This window comes from Capricornis sumatraensis, chromosome 4 (genome assembly GCF_032405125.1).
Source record: "Capricornis sumatraensis isolate serow.1 chromosome 4, serow.2, whole genome shotgun sequence".
Classification (NCBI taxonomy): Eukaryota; Metazoa; Chordata; class Mammalia; order Artiodactyla; family Bovidae; genus Capricornis; species Capricornis sumatraensis.
Window position 1 is genome coordinate 80,512,302 of NC_091072.1, and position 16,035 is coordinate 80,528,336.

Sequence of the window (16,035 nt, forward strand, 5' to 3'; positions counted from 1 at the left end):
TATTGTAAATGGTGCTGTGATGAACACTAGGGGTACATATGTCTTTTTGAATTATGGTATTCTCAAGGTATATGCCTAATAGTGAGATTGCTGGATCATATGGTAGTTATATTTTCAGTGTTTTGAAGAACCTCCATAATGTTCTCCATAGTGGCTATATCAATTTACATTCCCACTGATACGGTAAGAGGGTTCTGTCTTCTTTACACCCTCTCCAGAATTTATTGTTTGTAGATTTTTTGATGATGGCCATTCTGACTGGTCTGGGGTGATTGCAGTTTTGATTGACACTTCTCTAATAATTAAGGATGTTGAGCATCTTTTCATGTGTTCATTAGCCATCTGTATGTCTTCTTTGGAGAAATGTCTGTTTAGGTCTTCCACTCATTTTTTGATTGGGTTGCTTGTTGTTTTGCTATTGAGCTTCATGAGCCATTTGTATATTTTGGAGATTAATCCCTTGTCAGTTGCTTCATTTGCAAATATTTTCTCTCATTGCGAGGGTTGTCTTTCATCTAGTTTATAATTACCTTTGCTGTGCAATAGCTCCTAAGTTTCTCTAGGTCTCATTTGCTTATTTCATTTTCAATTTCATTACTTCAGGAGGTGGGTCAAAATAGATCTTGCTGTGATGTATGTCAAAGAGTGTTCTGCCTATGTTTTCCTCTAAGTTTTATAGTATCTAGCCTTACATTTAGGTCTTCAATCCATTTTGAGTTTATTTTTGTGTATGGTATCAGGGAGTATTCTAATTTCATTCTTTAACATGTAGCTCTCTGGTTTTCCCAGCACCACGTATTGAAGAGGCTGCCTTTTCTCCATTGTATATTCTTGCCTCCTTTGTCATAGATTAAGTGACCACAGTCACTTAACCTATGACACAAACCCAGACATAAGTGTGTGGGTTTATGTCTGGGCTTTCTACCCTGTTTATTTCTGTCCTTTGCACCAGCACCATACTGTGTTAATAATCGTAACTTTGTAGTATAGTGTGAAGCCAGGGAGCATGATTCTTCCAGCTCCATTTTTCTTTCTCAAGATATCTTTAGCTCTTCAGGGTCTTTTGTGTTTCCAAACAAATAACAAAACTTTTTGTTCTAATTCTGTGAAAAATGCCCTTGGTAATTTGATAGGACTTGCATTGAGTTGTTTAAAGTAATATAGTCATTTCACAAAATTTATTCTTCTAATACAGGACATAAATATGTTTTAAACATTCCTGCTTGCAGAGCACTGTCTTACTTTACAGAGGAAATGGTTGGGGGAGTTGGAGAGGATTAAATGAAAGTAAAGGACATCATGTTTTTATTTAAATAAAACCTTCAATATAGAAGCGGGGTGGGGGGAGCCCCATGAACAAATAAACTAACTTTTTTGCTGATTAAAAGAAGAATTTGTTATTTGCTAAGATATAGTGAGAGACAAATAACTCCCTAACTTCTCTCTTTTCCTTGCATCCCAGGTTCTATTCGAAGTATAAATAATATACCTCAGTCTTAAAAATAGTTCCAGAGTCTGATCTCCTCTTACTACCTCTCCCATTAGGTATCAATTTAAAGATCTGGACTCCATTTTTGGATGTTTGACTATTTACCCTTCCCTCTCACCCTTCTTCCCCAGTGCTCTCCCTCCTTTGGCAACAGGGGAGAGACAAACCAGGTGTGGGAGCCTGCAGTTCAGTCCCCCTCTGACTAGCCTAAAGCAATATCCTTTTCCTGCTCTAAGACATTTTTGGACCATCTTGGGACACCTACTCAGTTCTCTCCACAAACCTTGTTATATAAGTAATACACGTTTCCATGCCCCCTCTTAATGTGTGATGGTGGGGTGAAGGGGTGAGCTGATAATCATGGCTGACATCTGAAATCAGTTTCGACAGAGGTACATCCAAAGGAGTGACCACAACACGTTATAACCCTTGTTTAAGCCACCACTGCCTCTTGCCCCAAGTATTGCAATAACCTATATTATTGGCCTCCCAACCTCAGCTCTTATCCAATTTTTGTCTATTTTTCATAGGGTAACCAGGGTAATGGGCTTCTCTGGTGGCTCAGATGGTAAAGAATCTGCCTTCAACAACAGGAGACCCCAGTTTAATCCCTGGATTGGGAAGATGCCCTGGGGGAGGGTATGGCAACCCACTCCACTATTCTCAGTTCAGTTCAGTTCAGTTGCTCAGTCGTGTCTGACTCTTTGCGACCCATGGACTGCAGAACATGGAGCTTTCCTGTGCATCACCAGCACCCACAGCTTGCTCAAACAAATGCCCATCAAGTTGGTGATGGCATCCACCATCTCATCCTCTGTTGTCCCCTTCTCTTCCTGCCTTCAGTCTTGCCCAGCATCAGGGTCTTTCCCAATGAGTCAGCTCTTTGCATCAGGTGGCCAAAGTTTTGGAGTTTCAGCTCCAGCATCAGTCCTTCCAATGAATATTCAGGACTGATTTCCTTTAGGATGGACTGGTTGGATCTCCTTGCAGTACAAGGGACTCTCAAGAGTTTTCTCCAACACCACAGTTCAAAAGCATCAATTCTTCAGTGCTCAGCTTTCTTTATAGTCCAGCTCTCACATCCATACATGACTACTGGAAAAACTGTAGCTTTGACTAGATGGACCTTTGTTGGTAAAGTAATGTCTCTGCTTTTTAATATGCTGTCTAGGTTGCTCATACCTTTTGTTCCAGGAGCAAGCATCTTTTAATTTCATGGCTGCAATCACCATCTGCAGTGATTTTGAACACCAAAAAAAATAAAGTCTCTCACTATTTCCATTTTTTCCCCATTTATTTGCCATGAAATGATGAGGCTGGATGCCATGATCTTAGTTTTTTGAATGTTGAGTTTTAAGCTAACTTTTTCACTCTCCTCTTTCACTTTCATCAAGAGGCTCTTTAGTTCTTCTTCACTTTCTGTCATAAGGGTGATGTCATCTGAATATCTGAGGTTATTGATATTTCTCCCAGCAATCTTGATTCCAACTTGTACTTCATCCAGCCAGGCATTTTGCATGATGTAATCTGAATATAAGTTAAATTAGCAGGGTGACAATATACAGCCTTGATATACTCCTTTCCCAATTTGGAATCAGTCCATTGTTCCATGTCCAGTTCTAACTGTTGCTTCTTGACATAAATACAGATTTCTTAGGAGGCAAGTAAGGTGGTCTGTTATTCCCATCTCTTGAAAAATTTTCCACAGTTGTGATCAACACAGTCAAAGGCTTTGGCATAGTCAGTAAAGCAAAAGGAGATGTTTTTCTGGAAGTCTCTTGCTTTTTTGTTGATCTAGTGGATGTTGGCAGTTTGATCTCTTGTTCCTCTGCCTTTTTAAAATCCAGCTTGAACATCTGGAAGTTCACAGTTCGCATATAGTTGAAGCCTGGCCTGGAGAATTTTGAGTGTTACTTTGCTAGTGTTTGAGATGAGTGCAAAGAATGTTCAAACCACCTCACAATTCCACTCTGGTTCCTCTGCCTTTTCTAAATCCAACTTCAACATCTGAAAGTTCCTGGTCTTATTCTGAGCATAATTTTGGTATGCAAGAATTTCAATTAAGGCTATAATCTTCAACTGAGAGTCATGAGCTGTGTTTACATTCAGTAGATGGGAAAGGAGAATGGCTGGGATCAGTTGGTCCTATTTTACATGAGGCACTGTGGTAATTAGATAGAATGATTATTCTACCAGTTGTTTTCTGAATGCTCCTATACTTTCTTTAGATTTCTGCCCTGCAATTTTCACATGGAGGGGCTTGCAGGATGCTATTTGGGAAGCTGCAGGTTGTCTCAACTGTTTTCCTTTTGTCCTATTTAGTTGACTCCCCATGTCAGTCCTTTAAAGCTAGTGGGAGCCCTGTGTTTGCATCCCTTCCAAAGAGATGCAGTCTTACTGAAAGCTCATGGGAAAGGGTATGCATTGACTCTTCCTCCAAGCAAGATGGTTTCCACAGAAAACTGCATGAAGTAAGTGTCTCACAGGAACTTCAAGTTTTTACAGTTTAATCTTCCACATATTTCTTTTTGTTAAATCATAATGTAAGAAATAGGTTTCAAATAATTTTTAAATGCAAGACTCAAGTATGTGTGATGTGCTGACTAATAGCCCCCATGGAGATATGGTATTATTACACTTTAAACTTGTGCAATCCTGACACTGGATGTGAAATAAAAACATGGCTTTCTATCACCTTGCATTTGAATTAGTGACTTTTAATTCAATTTCTCATACTTTACATTTGACTTTATTTGTAACTCTCTTTGTGACACTTAGCATCCTATGTCTTTATACTTTTGCACCTACCATTTTTTATCATGCTATGTCTGGTATTGCAAGGTAGTCTTCCCCAGAATGTAAGCTGCTTGAAGACAAGGAAGATATTTTTGTGTCATCTTCTTAACAGTGGGCTATATCCTTCACCAATCGAAAATTTCTCTACATGGTGTAAGTCAGCACCCAGGGTTTCTTAGCCTCCATCCCAACTTTCTCTCTATTGAGAAATAGTCACTATAAACACAATAATAATCTTTAGTCAACCCCCAGATGTCAAAGTAACTCATATTAGGGGCAGAGAGGGCAATACCTCTGGCAGTAAGATTCCATACCTCATACTTAACCCTGGTTCCATCAGCTGTTCTTAGTTAGTGGGGTGAAGCCAAGTTCTCCATCAGGAGGGTCAGTGGCTGTTCTCACCATGTTATTAGATTCATACGTTCTTGTGAATTATTATTTTCTTTTTATGGACTGTCTCTCTTCATCTCTAATAATGCTCTGTTTATTTTTACAGTCTTAACATCATCTGATGGTGACTTAAGTGTCTGTATTATAGACTGTTTTCCTACCTTTGTCTTCAATCTTATGTCTAAAGTATATATATAGTAAACAGCATACACTTGCTTTTTCCTTTTATAACCAGCGAGAAAACTTGACTTATTACCATATAATAAAAATGATTACTTTTCCCCATTTCCCTAGCTAGCTGTAATGTTACAAGTTTAGAACTTTTAATCTGTTTCGCTCCCTTCACATTTGTGTGTGTGTGTGTGTGTGTTACTCTTTTTATGTGAAAAAATATCACTTCATAATCTTCTGGCTTCTATCATTTCTCTGCCATATTAAAGCAGTCAAAATACATCCCTGGCTATCTAAATGCTGTTCTCTTGTCTTTGTTTTTAAATTGTTTTATTGAGATATACTTTTATGTAATTTCCTATTTATTCTGATAGGGGTTCTTGAATGAGTGGCTCAATATCTTTCATCAATTTTGGAAAATCCTTGTCTATCATCTGTTCAAATATTTCATCTTGTCCATTCCCTTAGTCCTTTCCTATTGAAATTCTGTAAAATAATTATTTTCTTTAATCTGCATAGCACCTTTAACCCTAAATTCCATTTTGAGTGACGTTAATATTGCTGCTCCTGCTTTCTTTTTGTTTGCAATTGACTTGTATTTCTTTATCCATCTGTGTCCCTTTTGAATAAAAGAATTGCATGATTCTTTTATTTTACATAGGTTACTCGTAGAGCTTCCCAAGTGGTACTAGTGGTAAAGAACCTGCCTGCCCTTTCAGGAGACTTAAGAGACATGGGTTCAATCCTTGGGTCAGGAAGATCCCTTGTAGGAGGGCATGGCAACCTACTCCAGTGTGCTTGCCTGGAAAATCCCATGGACAGGGGAGACATGGGACAGACAAAACCCCATGGCAGGCTACAGTCCACGGGGTCTTAAAGAGTCAGACCCAACTGAAGCAACTAAGTGAGCGCGCAGACACACACACGTTACTTATAAACAATGAAAAGTCAAAGTGTTAAGTGTCAAGTTGTGTCCAGCTCTTTGTGACTCCATGGACTGTAGCCTGCCAGGCTCCTCTGACCATGGGATTCTCCAGGCAAGAACACTGGAGTGGGTTGCCATTCTCTTCTCCTGGGGATCTTCCGGACTCAGGAATCAAACCCAAATCTCCTGCATTGCAGGCAGTTTCTTTAACATCTGAGCCACCAGGGAAGCCCGCACATACCACACACACACACACATTACTTATAAACAGTAAGTAATATAATATATAAAATATATGATGTCTAACAATTCCTGTCTTCAAACCTTTCACTGGCATGTAGTGTAATAATTGATATACCTGATTTTATTTCTTCCTTTTAATTTATTGTTTCTTTTTCTCACAATTTACTTTTTCCTTTTAAAAAACTATGCTGTTTTATTTAGTTTGCTATTCATTCCGTCTTTTGCTCCCTGTTTATTTGGAAGTTCCATTGTTCTTTTTCAGTAAGGTAGGATCAGCACTGACCTTACCCTAGCGATCCATACACAGACCTTAATCTGTATTCATTGGCTGAAGTACTAATTCTTTGGCTCCATGCCATTAAAGCAATTGCTTACCTAGATCACAGGAGAGGAAGCCCCTTGGGTTTTTTCTCCCAGGACCGCAACAGAATTCAAGACTCCCTTCATTCCTACTTGCCAGTAACTTAGGGCAGCTGCTTGAATTCGCAACTAAACAGCTCAGAGTCGTTCAGAAAAGGAAGGAGGCTGTATTCAGGTAACCCTGTTTCTAGAATCTCAAGTGCTTCTCATATACTACCTCATTTGATGCTCCCACAGAACATCTTCACAGAATATTCATTTCCATGATGACTGCATTAGGAGAGATAAGCCGTGCTTCACCACAGAGTGGCACACATCTGTCTTTGCAGCTGAGCTATTCGTTTCATACTACTTTTTCAGGATGCACTCCTTGGGAACAATTTGGAGCCTATTCATTCCTCTCTAGAACTGTCTCTATTCCAATTAATACTCAGATTGGATTAGTTGGGAGTACTTTGTGTGTAATCTCTCTGTGTTACCTAGGTCCACATCCACAAATCAGTTCCAGAGACTTCCCATTCCAAGGACTGCCATGGTTCTGCAGGACAGATATGAAGTGATAACTATTGTAGTTACAGCAATCGCTACAATAATTTTGGTTACTGATTACTGATTGCTCACTTTACAACTGGGCAACTTAAAAAATATATTGTTAATCTTTGCAACTTTACAGGGCAGTGTAATTATCCTCTTACTACAGATGAGGAAATGAGGGCTTCAGAGAGTTTAAATGATTTGCTCAAATTCTTTTAGATGTTCAGTGGAAGAGCCTGGGTGCTGACCACCTTGGTTTGCCTGTCCTTCCATCCACTGCATCTCAGGTGCTCAAGCTGGGCTCAGACAAGCTGTTGGTTTATGCAGAGCCGCCTTAGGGGAGGGGAGGACTGAAGTAGTGTAGTTACAGCACCATCCGTGATCCCACCAATACAGCTCAGAGAGTTCTCAGAGTGAGGATGGGAAGTAGATGAGAACTGGAATGGAAGACTTTCTCAATTTCTTTGGACTTCGTTCTCTCCATTAGCACTTCCTGTGTCTGTCTGCCATGCCATGTGCAATGCTAAAGCTATTTTCCTCCTTGTCAGTGTCCCTCTTTTTCTTCCTTTCTCTGTTTCCCTGCTCCAATTCTAAGCCCTATTCTTAATTTCAGCTGCTAAAGTAGCATGTGATCACTAGCAAAACTAAAGCTTCAGGAGACTTTCCAGATAAGTGAGAAAACCTCTTCATCCGGCAGAAGTTGGGGCAGTAACTGAGGCCTTGAGAGGCAATGGGGCTGACTGGAGTGAGGTTCTGCTCATAGCTCTGCTCCCCCACACAACATACTACCTTGTTAAGACTAGATGGGGTAGCTCATAGGGCTTAAGGTATGTTCTCTCTCAGAGGTACTTAAGGAAAATCCCTGAAGATGGATGACCAGATAAATAGCAGGCTGACAATTGGCCATCCTATCACTCTTAAAAGGGTCTAATCTGTGCCTTGAGGAAATGAAACTCATATTCTGGTATGTCTCCATTATATAGGGTAGAGTAGACACAGCAAAGATAAAGGCTGTAAAAATTAAATGTGGTATCTGCAGGTCTACTAACAGCTGTTACTGGCTATCAGTTGATGTAATTATATTTTCATCTTTAACTACTCATTTGTACTTTAAAATTTAAATGTCTTAGCAAGTAACTAGAATTTTTCCTGGAGGCTTTTCCTGGTGTGTGAGTATGTATTTTTAAGCAGATTCATGTTTATGCCCCAAAGTCATCAGTGTTGACGTGAAAATAAAATTACTGCTTTGGACTCAAGCCCTGAAAGAAATCACTATTGGTTTTCTTAAAAAATATCTTATATCCCTAGTCTATCTTTTTTTCCCCTTTTTTCCTGCATTCATCAGAAGCATCTTCTGCAACCTTTCAAGTGTGTCCCCTCCAGGCATATGTAGATACTCCCAAGACGGGAGAAAAGGTGATTTTCCCTAGCTTCTGATTGGAGCAGAGCACCAAGAACTATTCGTCAAAGAAGAGTATTTCTGTTAGACTTTTGGTTGCAAGCAACAGAAATCAACTTCAGCTAACTTAAACAAAGGAAAGTTACAGGAAGGATTGGGGAGCTCACAGAATCCTTGGAAAAAATGGAGAATCAGGCTTGAACAATACATGAGAATCAAGAAGACTTGGCATCAAGAAACACAAACTGATGGTCCCATAGGTGAGTCCAGTTAAAGATTTTGTGCAGCCACCACCACTATTGGACCCTTTAGACTTACAACCTTCCTTCTGGAAATATGATATCAATTATCCCTGTCTTTTTGCCCAGTTGCCTCAAGATTCAAAGTCCAAGGTGAGAGCATTTGACTGTCCAAGTCACATGTTTGTTGCTGGAGTGTGAGAAGAGGTAGTTTCTGACTCCTTGCTCTTCTCTAGTCAGGAGATCCTGCACTTAACGCACAGAGGGGCCATCCCCATAGTCAGAAGGATATTCAAATGGTTGGTAACCAAAAAATCCACTTTGGATAGTCAACAATTTCCCAGTTCATTTAGATAATTATTCCAGCTTAATTTCACACTATCTTGATGAATCCATCAGATTTCTACACTCCTAGATTAACTGAATAAATGATAGCAGTCTGATGTGTCTATGTGTCTATGAACCCTGGCCAAGTGGGGATAGAGGCCCTTCCTATGGGACATACACATATGAGACATCAGAGCAATGATTAGAGACTTCCTTCTCAAAATAGTTCTATGCCTAAATGGCCTTAAAGTCTAGAAGAAAAATCAGTGTTTACACCCCCAACTTTGAATTTTATGCCTCCTATATAACAAAACCCAAGAAATGTTTTTTGAGTATATACTTATAAGAGCTACTTTTTACTTGGCACTTAGCTTCATACCAGGCACTGTGAAAAGTAATTTCTATGCATTGTCTAATTTAATTGCTACTATTATTATCCTTGTTTTACAAATGAGGCATCAAGTGTAGTGAGGTTAAGTAACTTCCTTAGTGTTGCACACCTAATATGTGGCAGAGTCCTCAGAACACTAGTCTGTCTAGAGTAAGCTGGGTAATGAGATACTTCCTCAATGTGTGCTCTGCTCTGAGCTCCCAAGAAATGACAACTGACATTTTATTTTGGCCGTGCCACATGGCGTGTGGTAACTTGCTTCCCTGATCACTGATGGAACCTGTCCCCCTGCAGTAGAAGCTCGGAGTCTTAACTACTGGACCACCAGGGAAGTCCCACTGCTGCCATTTTAATTGCAGCTCAACCATCTTTGGGCTCAGTTTTATTATTATCATCAATATAAATGTATCATAGGATAGAACAGGACAGAAATCAGAAGTTGTTTCTGCCTCTCTCTCTGTATCTATTTTCTTATACAGTCTATCTGTATCTTTCTTTTTTTCTCCTGGTGGGGTGGGGAGGGTTTTGAGGGGAGCAAATACTATCATTTGTGCTATGTATGTACTAAGTCACTTCAGTTGTGTCCTATTCTTTGCGACCCTATGAACTGTAGCCCACCAGGCTCCTCTTTCTGTGGGATTGCTGAAGTGGCTTGTTATGCCCTCTTCCAGGGGATCTTCCTGACCCAGGGATCGAACCACCATCTCCTGCATCTCCTGCATTGGCCAGAGGGTTCTTTACCACTAATGCCATCTGGAAAGCCCCATACTATCATCTACAAGAGAACAAAAGACTTTGGGACACAGTTGGGATTGCTATTTCAAGGGACAGGAGGAAATGGAATTTTCCGCTTGGATTTAGAGAGCTAGGATGTCCACATACATAAACCAATTCCTAGACAGAAACTTGACATAGAAAAGAATCCATGAAACCTGACAAGCTTTAAAAAAGAGAGAGAGAAAGAGAGAAAGTTGACAGTTGCTAATTGGTTAATTTAGTGCTTCACTAAAATAACTCCAAATTTGAGCACTGCCAGATGAACAGTAGGAAAAGTAAGCAGGAAACACATTTAATGCACTTAATGAAGTGAAATGCATGTGACTATTAGTCAAACAAGAAGCTGGTCTGCATTTTCTTGTCCACCCTTTACAAGGTAAGGTTTTCCTGAAGTAATATATGAAAATGCATAGAGCAAAAGGGATACTCAATAAATATGCATTCACTTTCCTCCTCCAACCCACTTTACCCCTTCATCCCATGTTTCCAAGGAGAGGGTCTGAGGCTACTCCATGTGTTATCAGCAGAGAGAATTCATGCTTGCCTCTGGTCACTCAACAGCAATTCCCGGAGAACTGCTATATGTCAGCGACTATGCTCAACACTGAGGAAAAGCAATAAACCAAACAGACATGGTTCTTGTTCTTATGGAACTCATAGCCTTGCATAGCCATAGCCTTTAAATCAATTCAGTTCTGTTCAGTTGCTCAGTCATGTCCGACTCTTTGGGACCCCATGGGTTGCAGCATGCCAGGCCTCCCTGTCCATCATCAACTCCCAGAGTTTACTCAAACTCATGCCCATTGAGTCGGTGATGCCATCCAACCATCTCATCCTCTGTTGTCTCCTTCTCCTCCCACCTTCAATCTTTCACATCGTCAGGGTCTTTTCAAATGAGTCAACTCTTTGCATCCCAGATGAACAGTAGAAAAAGTAAGCAGGAAACACTTTTAATGGACTTAATGAAGTGAAATGCATGTGACTGTTAGTTAAACGAGTAGCTGGTCTGCATTTTCATGTCCAAGTCCTGGACTTTAAATCAGTGATTGCTTAACAATTGTCATGATGTGTGCTATGAAGACAACAGAATCCAAGGAGTGGAAAGGAAGGGTGTCCAGATCTAGAAATAGTCTCCCTTCCTTCTTTCCTCCCTCTTCTTTAGCTATGGATCCCACACCTGATATAATTAGGCAAGAATAGAATAGAAGTCTTCCCAGGTGGCACTAGTGTTAAAGACATAAGAGATACAGGTTTGATCCTTGGGTTAGGAAGATCCCCTGGAGAAGGGCATGGCATTCCACTCCAGTATTCTTGCCTGGAGAATCCCCACGGACACAGGAGCCTGGAGGGTTACAGTCCGTAGGGTTTCGAAGAGTTGGACATGACTGAGCAACTAAGCACCCACAGAGAAGAATATAGTGCTGTCATTGTGCACGTTTGCTGAGTTGTGTCCAACTCTTTGAGACCCTATAGCCCACCAGGCTCCTCTGGTCATGAGGTTTTCCAGGCAAGAATACTGGAGTGAATTGTCATTTCTTCCTTCAAGGGATCTTCCTGACCCAGAGATCAAATCTGCATGTCTTGGGTCTCCTGCATTGACAGGTAGGTTCTTTACTGTTGAGACACTGGGGAAGCCCAGTGTGTAGTACTGTGTGTTTGTATGAATCAGGTTGTGCCTTGCCTTCAGCTCAGGCTCAGACCAAAGCCTTGAAAGGAGTTCCACCCAGAGTCTTTAGGGAGTGTACACATGGTTGGCTACTTTGGGTTGCCTCAGTCCCCAGGGACGCTCTTGGCAACACAGTCTGAGCCAGAATCTCAGGTATCCTTAAAATAGGCCAGCAAATGATGTCTGAGATGGCAGATGCTCTGGTTTTAATGTCAGTGAGGATGATGAGGTTGTGTTGTTACATTATATTTTCTGTGTTCTTAAATTTCCACGTGGCTTTATAGCTAAGGAATTGTTCTTGTCCTAGCACTGAGCTTTGAAGAATCTTTGTATCACAAGTATAGAGACATATAAGTGCTAATATGTATGAGCACCCAAAAACTATTTCTTGACAATAATAGCTAAACTTTTATGAAACATTTACATGCTAAAAGATTTCAGATCTGATCTCTTGGAGGCATTATTATCTTACTTCATTGAGACCATGAGGCTGTGGGAGTTTTGAAATTTAGTTCAGTTCCTAAAGTGAAAGTGTTAGTTGCTTAGTCATGTCTGGCTGTTTGTGACTCCCATGGACTATGGCCCATCAGGCTCCTCTGTCCATGGAATTCTCCAGACAAGAATATTGGAGTGGGTTGCCATTTTCTTCTCCAGGGGAAATTCCTTCCTGACATAGGGCAGATTCTTTACCACTTGAGCCACCAAGGAAGCCCCAATTCAGTCCCTAGGAGCTTAAATATTTCACTTTGAACAGAAAACTTTAAATCAGGATCTCAGAATTGTATTACTATCAGGGCAATTCTTTTTACTATGTCACCTAAGGCAAGTTATTTAGCTCCTTGGGCAATGGTTCTTAAAGTGAAGGTGTTGTAGCCATGCATTCCAGGAAACAAACTCATTCAGAAGGGCAATGCAGATAGTGGAGTGCAGTTTATTACACCGGCAGGCCCAAGGCAAAGTCTCCTCTTAGCCAAGGACCCCGACCAGCATTTGTGAAAACTTTTTATACCCTACATGTACGTGTCTGAACCCACCACTCCACATTCCTTAAGACTTACATAAACCAAGGAAAATACAATCCCCAAAACCCCATCATTCACATGCTATGTGCTCATGTGCTCAAACAGTCAAACAATTAGCCAATAATCAATAAACCTGAGGTTACACTCTGATAGATACAGAAAAATTTATGGCCTGTCTGGAGGAAGGGGTGATAGTGTATGTTTTCTCTTAGGCAATGAGTAACCTAGATATGGTCTTCAAGGTTGCCCAGTCTGGAGGGGGTCTTACCCTTCTGTTGTTATTTTCATAGGCACTAAACACAGAGTTCAGAGCCCACTGGAAAGGTGGCCGAGCATGATCAGCATGAACGGGCCTAAGATGGAGTCCAGGCCCTATGAATTCCTTCTTCATTCCCCCCTCTTGATGCTCTTAACTCATATTATGAGCATCATTCATAGGGATATATTGCACCCTGGCTCTCCGACCGCCAATTTGGGAGAATGACATCAATCTTCGGGTTACAAAGTTCATAATACATTGTAAAATTCAGGGTCCACAAAGCAGAACTATCAAGGCAACTATAACAGTGGTAAATATAGTTTTCCACCAATCGCCCTTCACCCAAGATAGGACCGAAGTCCAGAAAGGAATTTGACATTGCTTTTATCTGGTTTTTCATGTCATCTAAAGCAGCTGATACATTGCCAGATAAGTCAGGAATGTATACACAACATTCAACCTTAATTATAGCACAGGTCCCTCTTTGAGCAGCTGTGAGTATGTCCAAAGCCATTCTATTAGGAATTACCACTTTTCTCATTTGGATTTGCTCTTCATTTAAGGCTTGGATGGCCTTTGTTCTATCCAGAAGGGCCTGTTTTGTGAAATTAGTCAAGGCCTCTATTTTAATCATGATATCTGTTGTCCCTATAGAGGATACGAATAAGGGAGCAATATACTCCTATCAAGGAGTATGTCAAGGCTGTATATTGTCACCCTGCTTATTTAACTTCTATGCAGAGTACATCATGAGAAATGTTGGACTGGAAGAAACACAAGCTGGAATTAAGATTGCCAGGAGAAATATCAATCACCTCAGATATGCAGATGACACCACCTTTACGGCAGAAAGTGAAGAAGAACTAAAGGGTTTCTTGATGAAAGTGAAAGAGGAGAGTGAAAAAGTTGGCTTAAAGCTCAACATTCAGAAAACGAAGATCATGCCATCCGGTCCCATCACTTCATGGGAAATAGATGGGGAAACAGTGGAAACAGTGTCAGACTTTATTTTTTTGGGCTCCAAAATCACTGCAGATGGTGACTGCAGCCATGAAATTAAAAGATGCTTACTCCTTGGAAGAAAAGTTTTGACCAACCTAGATAGCATATTCAAAAGCAGAGACATTACTTTGCTGACTAAGGTCCGTCTAGTCAAGGCTATGGTTTTTCCTGTGGTCATGTATGGATGTGAGAGTTGGACTGTGAAGAAAGCTGAGCACTGAATAATTGATGCTTTTGAACTGTGGTGTTGGAGAAGACTCTTGAGAGTCCCTTGGACTGCAAGGAGATCCAACCAGTCCATTCTGAAAGAGATCAGCCCTGGGATTTCTTTGAAAGGAATAATGATAAAGCTGAAGCTCCAGTACTTTGGCCACCTCATGCGAAGAGTTGACTCATTGGAAAAGACTCTGATGCTGGGAGGGGTTGGGAGCAGGAGGAGAAGGGGACGACAGAGGATGAGATGGCTAGATGGCATCACTGACTTGATGGACATGAGTCTGAGTGAACTTCGGGAGTTGGTGACGGACAGGGAGGCCTAGCATGCTGCAATTCATGGGGTTGCAAAGAGTCGGACATGACCGAGCGAGTGAACTGAACTGAACTGATACTCATATCATTGAAACACGGATCTTGTCCACCTAGCATGTAAATCAGGTAGATTTACCGGGGCTACTGGGGTAGATTTACAACAAGTAGGTTAGGCTTTTTTTTACACTGGCATTTATATCAAATGTAACCCCATGACCCGAGTCTATTGACTGTAGGTCTTACACCAAGAGAGCAAGGAGAGGTTATGATTGACAAGAGAGAGGAAAGTCTCTTTTTGTCATCCCAGAAAAGAGCAGAGTGGTTTAAAATCTCCTTGGCAGAGCGGTGACACCCACCAAGGAAGTCCATCCATGACTGAGAGAGGCATAGCCCTACATACCCGGCAGTTGGAAGTGTTGTGGAAGTCTGCGCGGGAATGTGCCCATGAGATGAAAACATTGTCCTGAGTTGAAACGGAAGTTAAATTCAAAATCATGTTGATGAGGCCAAGCAGCAGGAGTTGATTGTGCGGCTTCATCCTGAAGGGGCTCGTCCAGGATCTTCTTTTCCTTCTTAAGGATGGTCTTAGTCTCTCGAGGGTCAGCAGGGTCCCTCTGTGCAGTCCACTCAGTGTTTTTGGATCTGCATGGTATGTTCTCTTCACCCTCGTATGATGGATCCAAGGGACAATACCTGCAACTTTAACTGCAGTAGGGGTAGTTAAAATAACATAAGGGCCCTTTCACCAAGGGGCTAGCAAATCATGCTTCCAATCTTTGACCCATACTTGGTCACCAAGAGTAAACTCATGAATCTGTTCCCCAAGGGGGAACGGCACCCTTTTCTTGTACAAACTTAGTTACCCAATTTATTACCTTACCCAGTTCCATCTGCTGTGAAGTCCTATTCCCCCTTACCTGAGGCAAATTTGCTGACATCTGTTTTATTATGGGAGGGGGGCCTCCCATTCACAATTTCATATGGAGAATAGCCTTGGGACTGTGGGGTCATCCTGAGTCTGAGCCGAGCCGTCAGAAGCAAGTCCACCCAGGAGCAGTCAGTCTCTATGATCCACTTGGAGAGTCTCTTTAATGTCCAGTTGGTTCATTCCACCATCTCAGAACTCTAGGCCTATATGCAGTGTGCAGTTTCTGTTTGATGTTTAGAGTTTTGCTTACTTGTTGTACTAAATCAGCTACAAAAGCCGGGTCATTGTCTGAACCAATGCTGGTAGAAGTTCAAATCTGGGAACTATTTCCCTAAGCAGGCACCGGGCTACTTCTGATGCTCTTTCAGTCCAGGTAGGAAAAGCTTCTACCCATCCCGAGAACGTACATACCATGACCAGCAGGTAATGGTAGTGTCGGTGAGGTTTCATTTCAGTGAAGTCCACTCCCTGGTGTTCAAAGGGCAGCGTGCCTTTCTGCTAAATACCCAGAGGTTTTTGTCTGAATACCCGAGAGGCAGCATTAACCTGTGAGCAGGCACCATGGCCTAGGTGGGTCGCTTGGTGTGTT

At 41.3% G+C, this 16,035-nt stretch overlaps 1 pseudogene; it reads right to left on the reverse strand.

The window, feature by feature from the left end:
* Positions 1 to 13,138: 13,138 nt before the first annotated feature.
* LOC138078635 (syncytin-B-like) lies at positions 13,139 to 15,529 on the reverse strand (annotated as a pseudogene).
* Between the last annotated feature and the right edge of the window lie 506 nt (positions 15,530 to 16,035).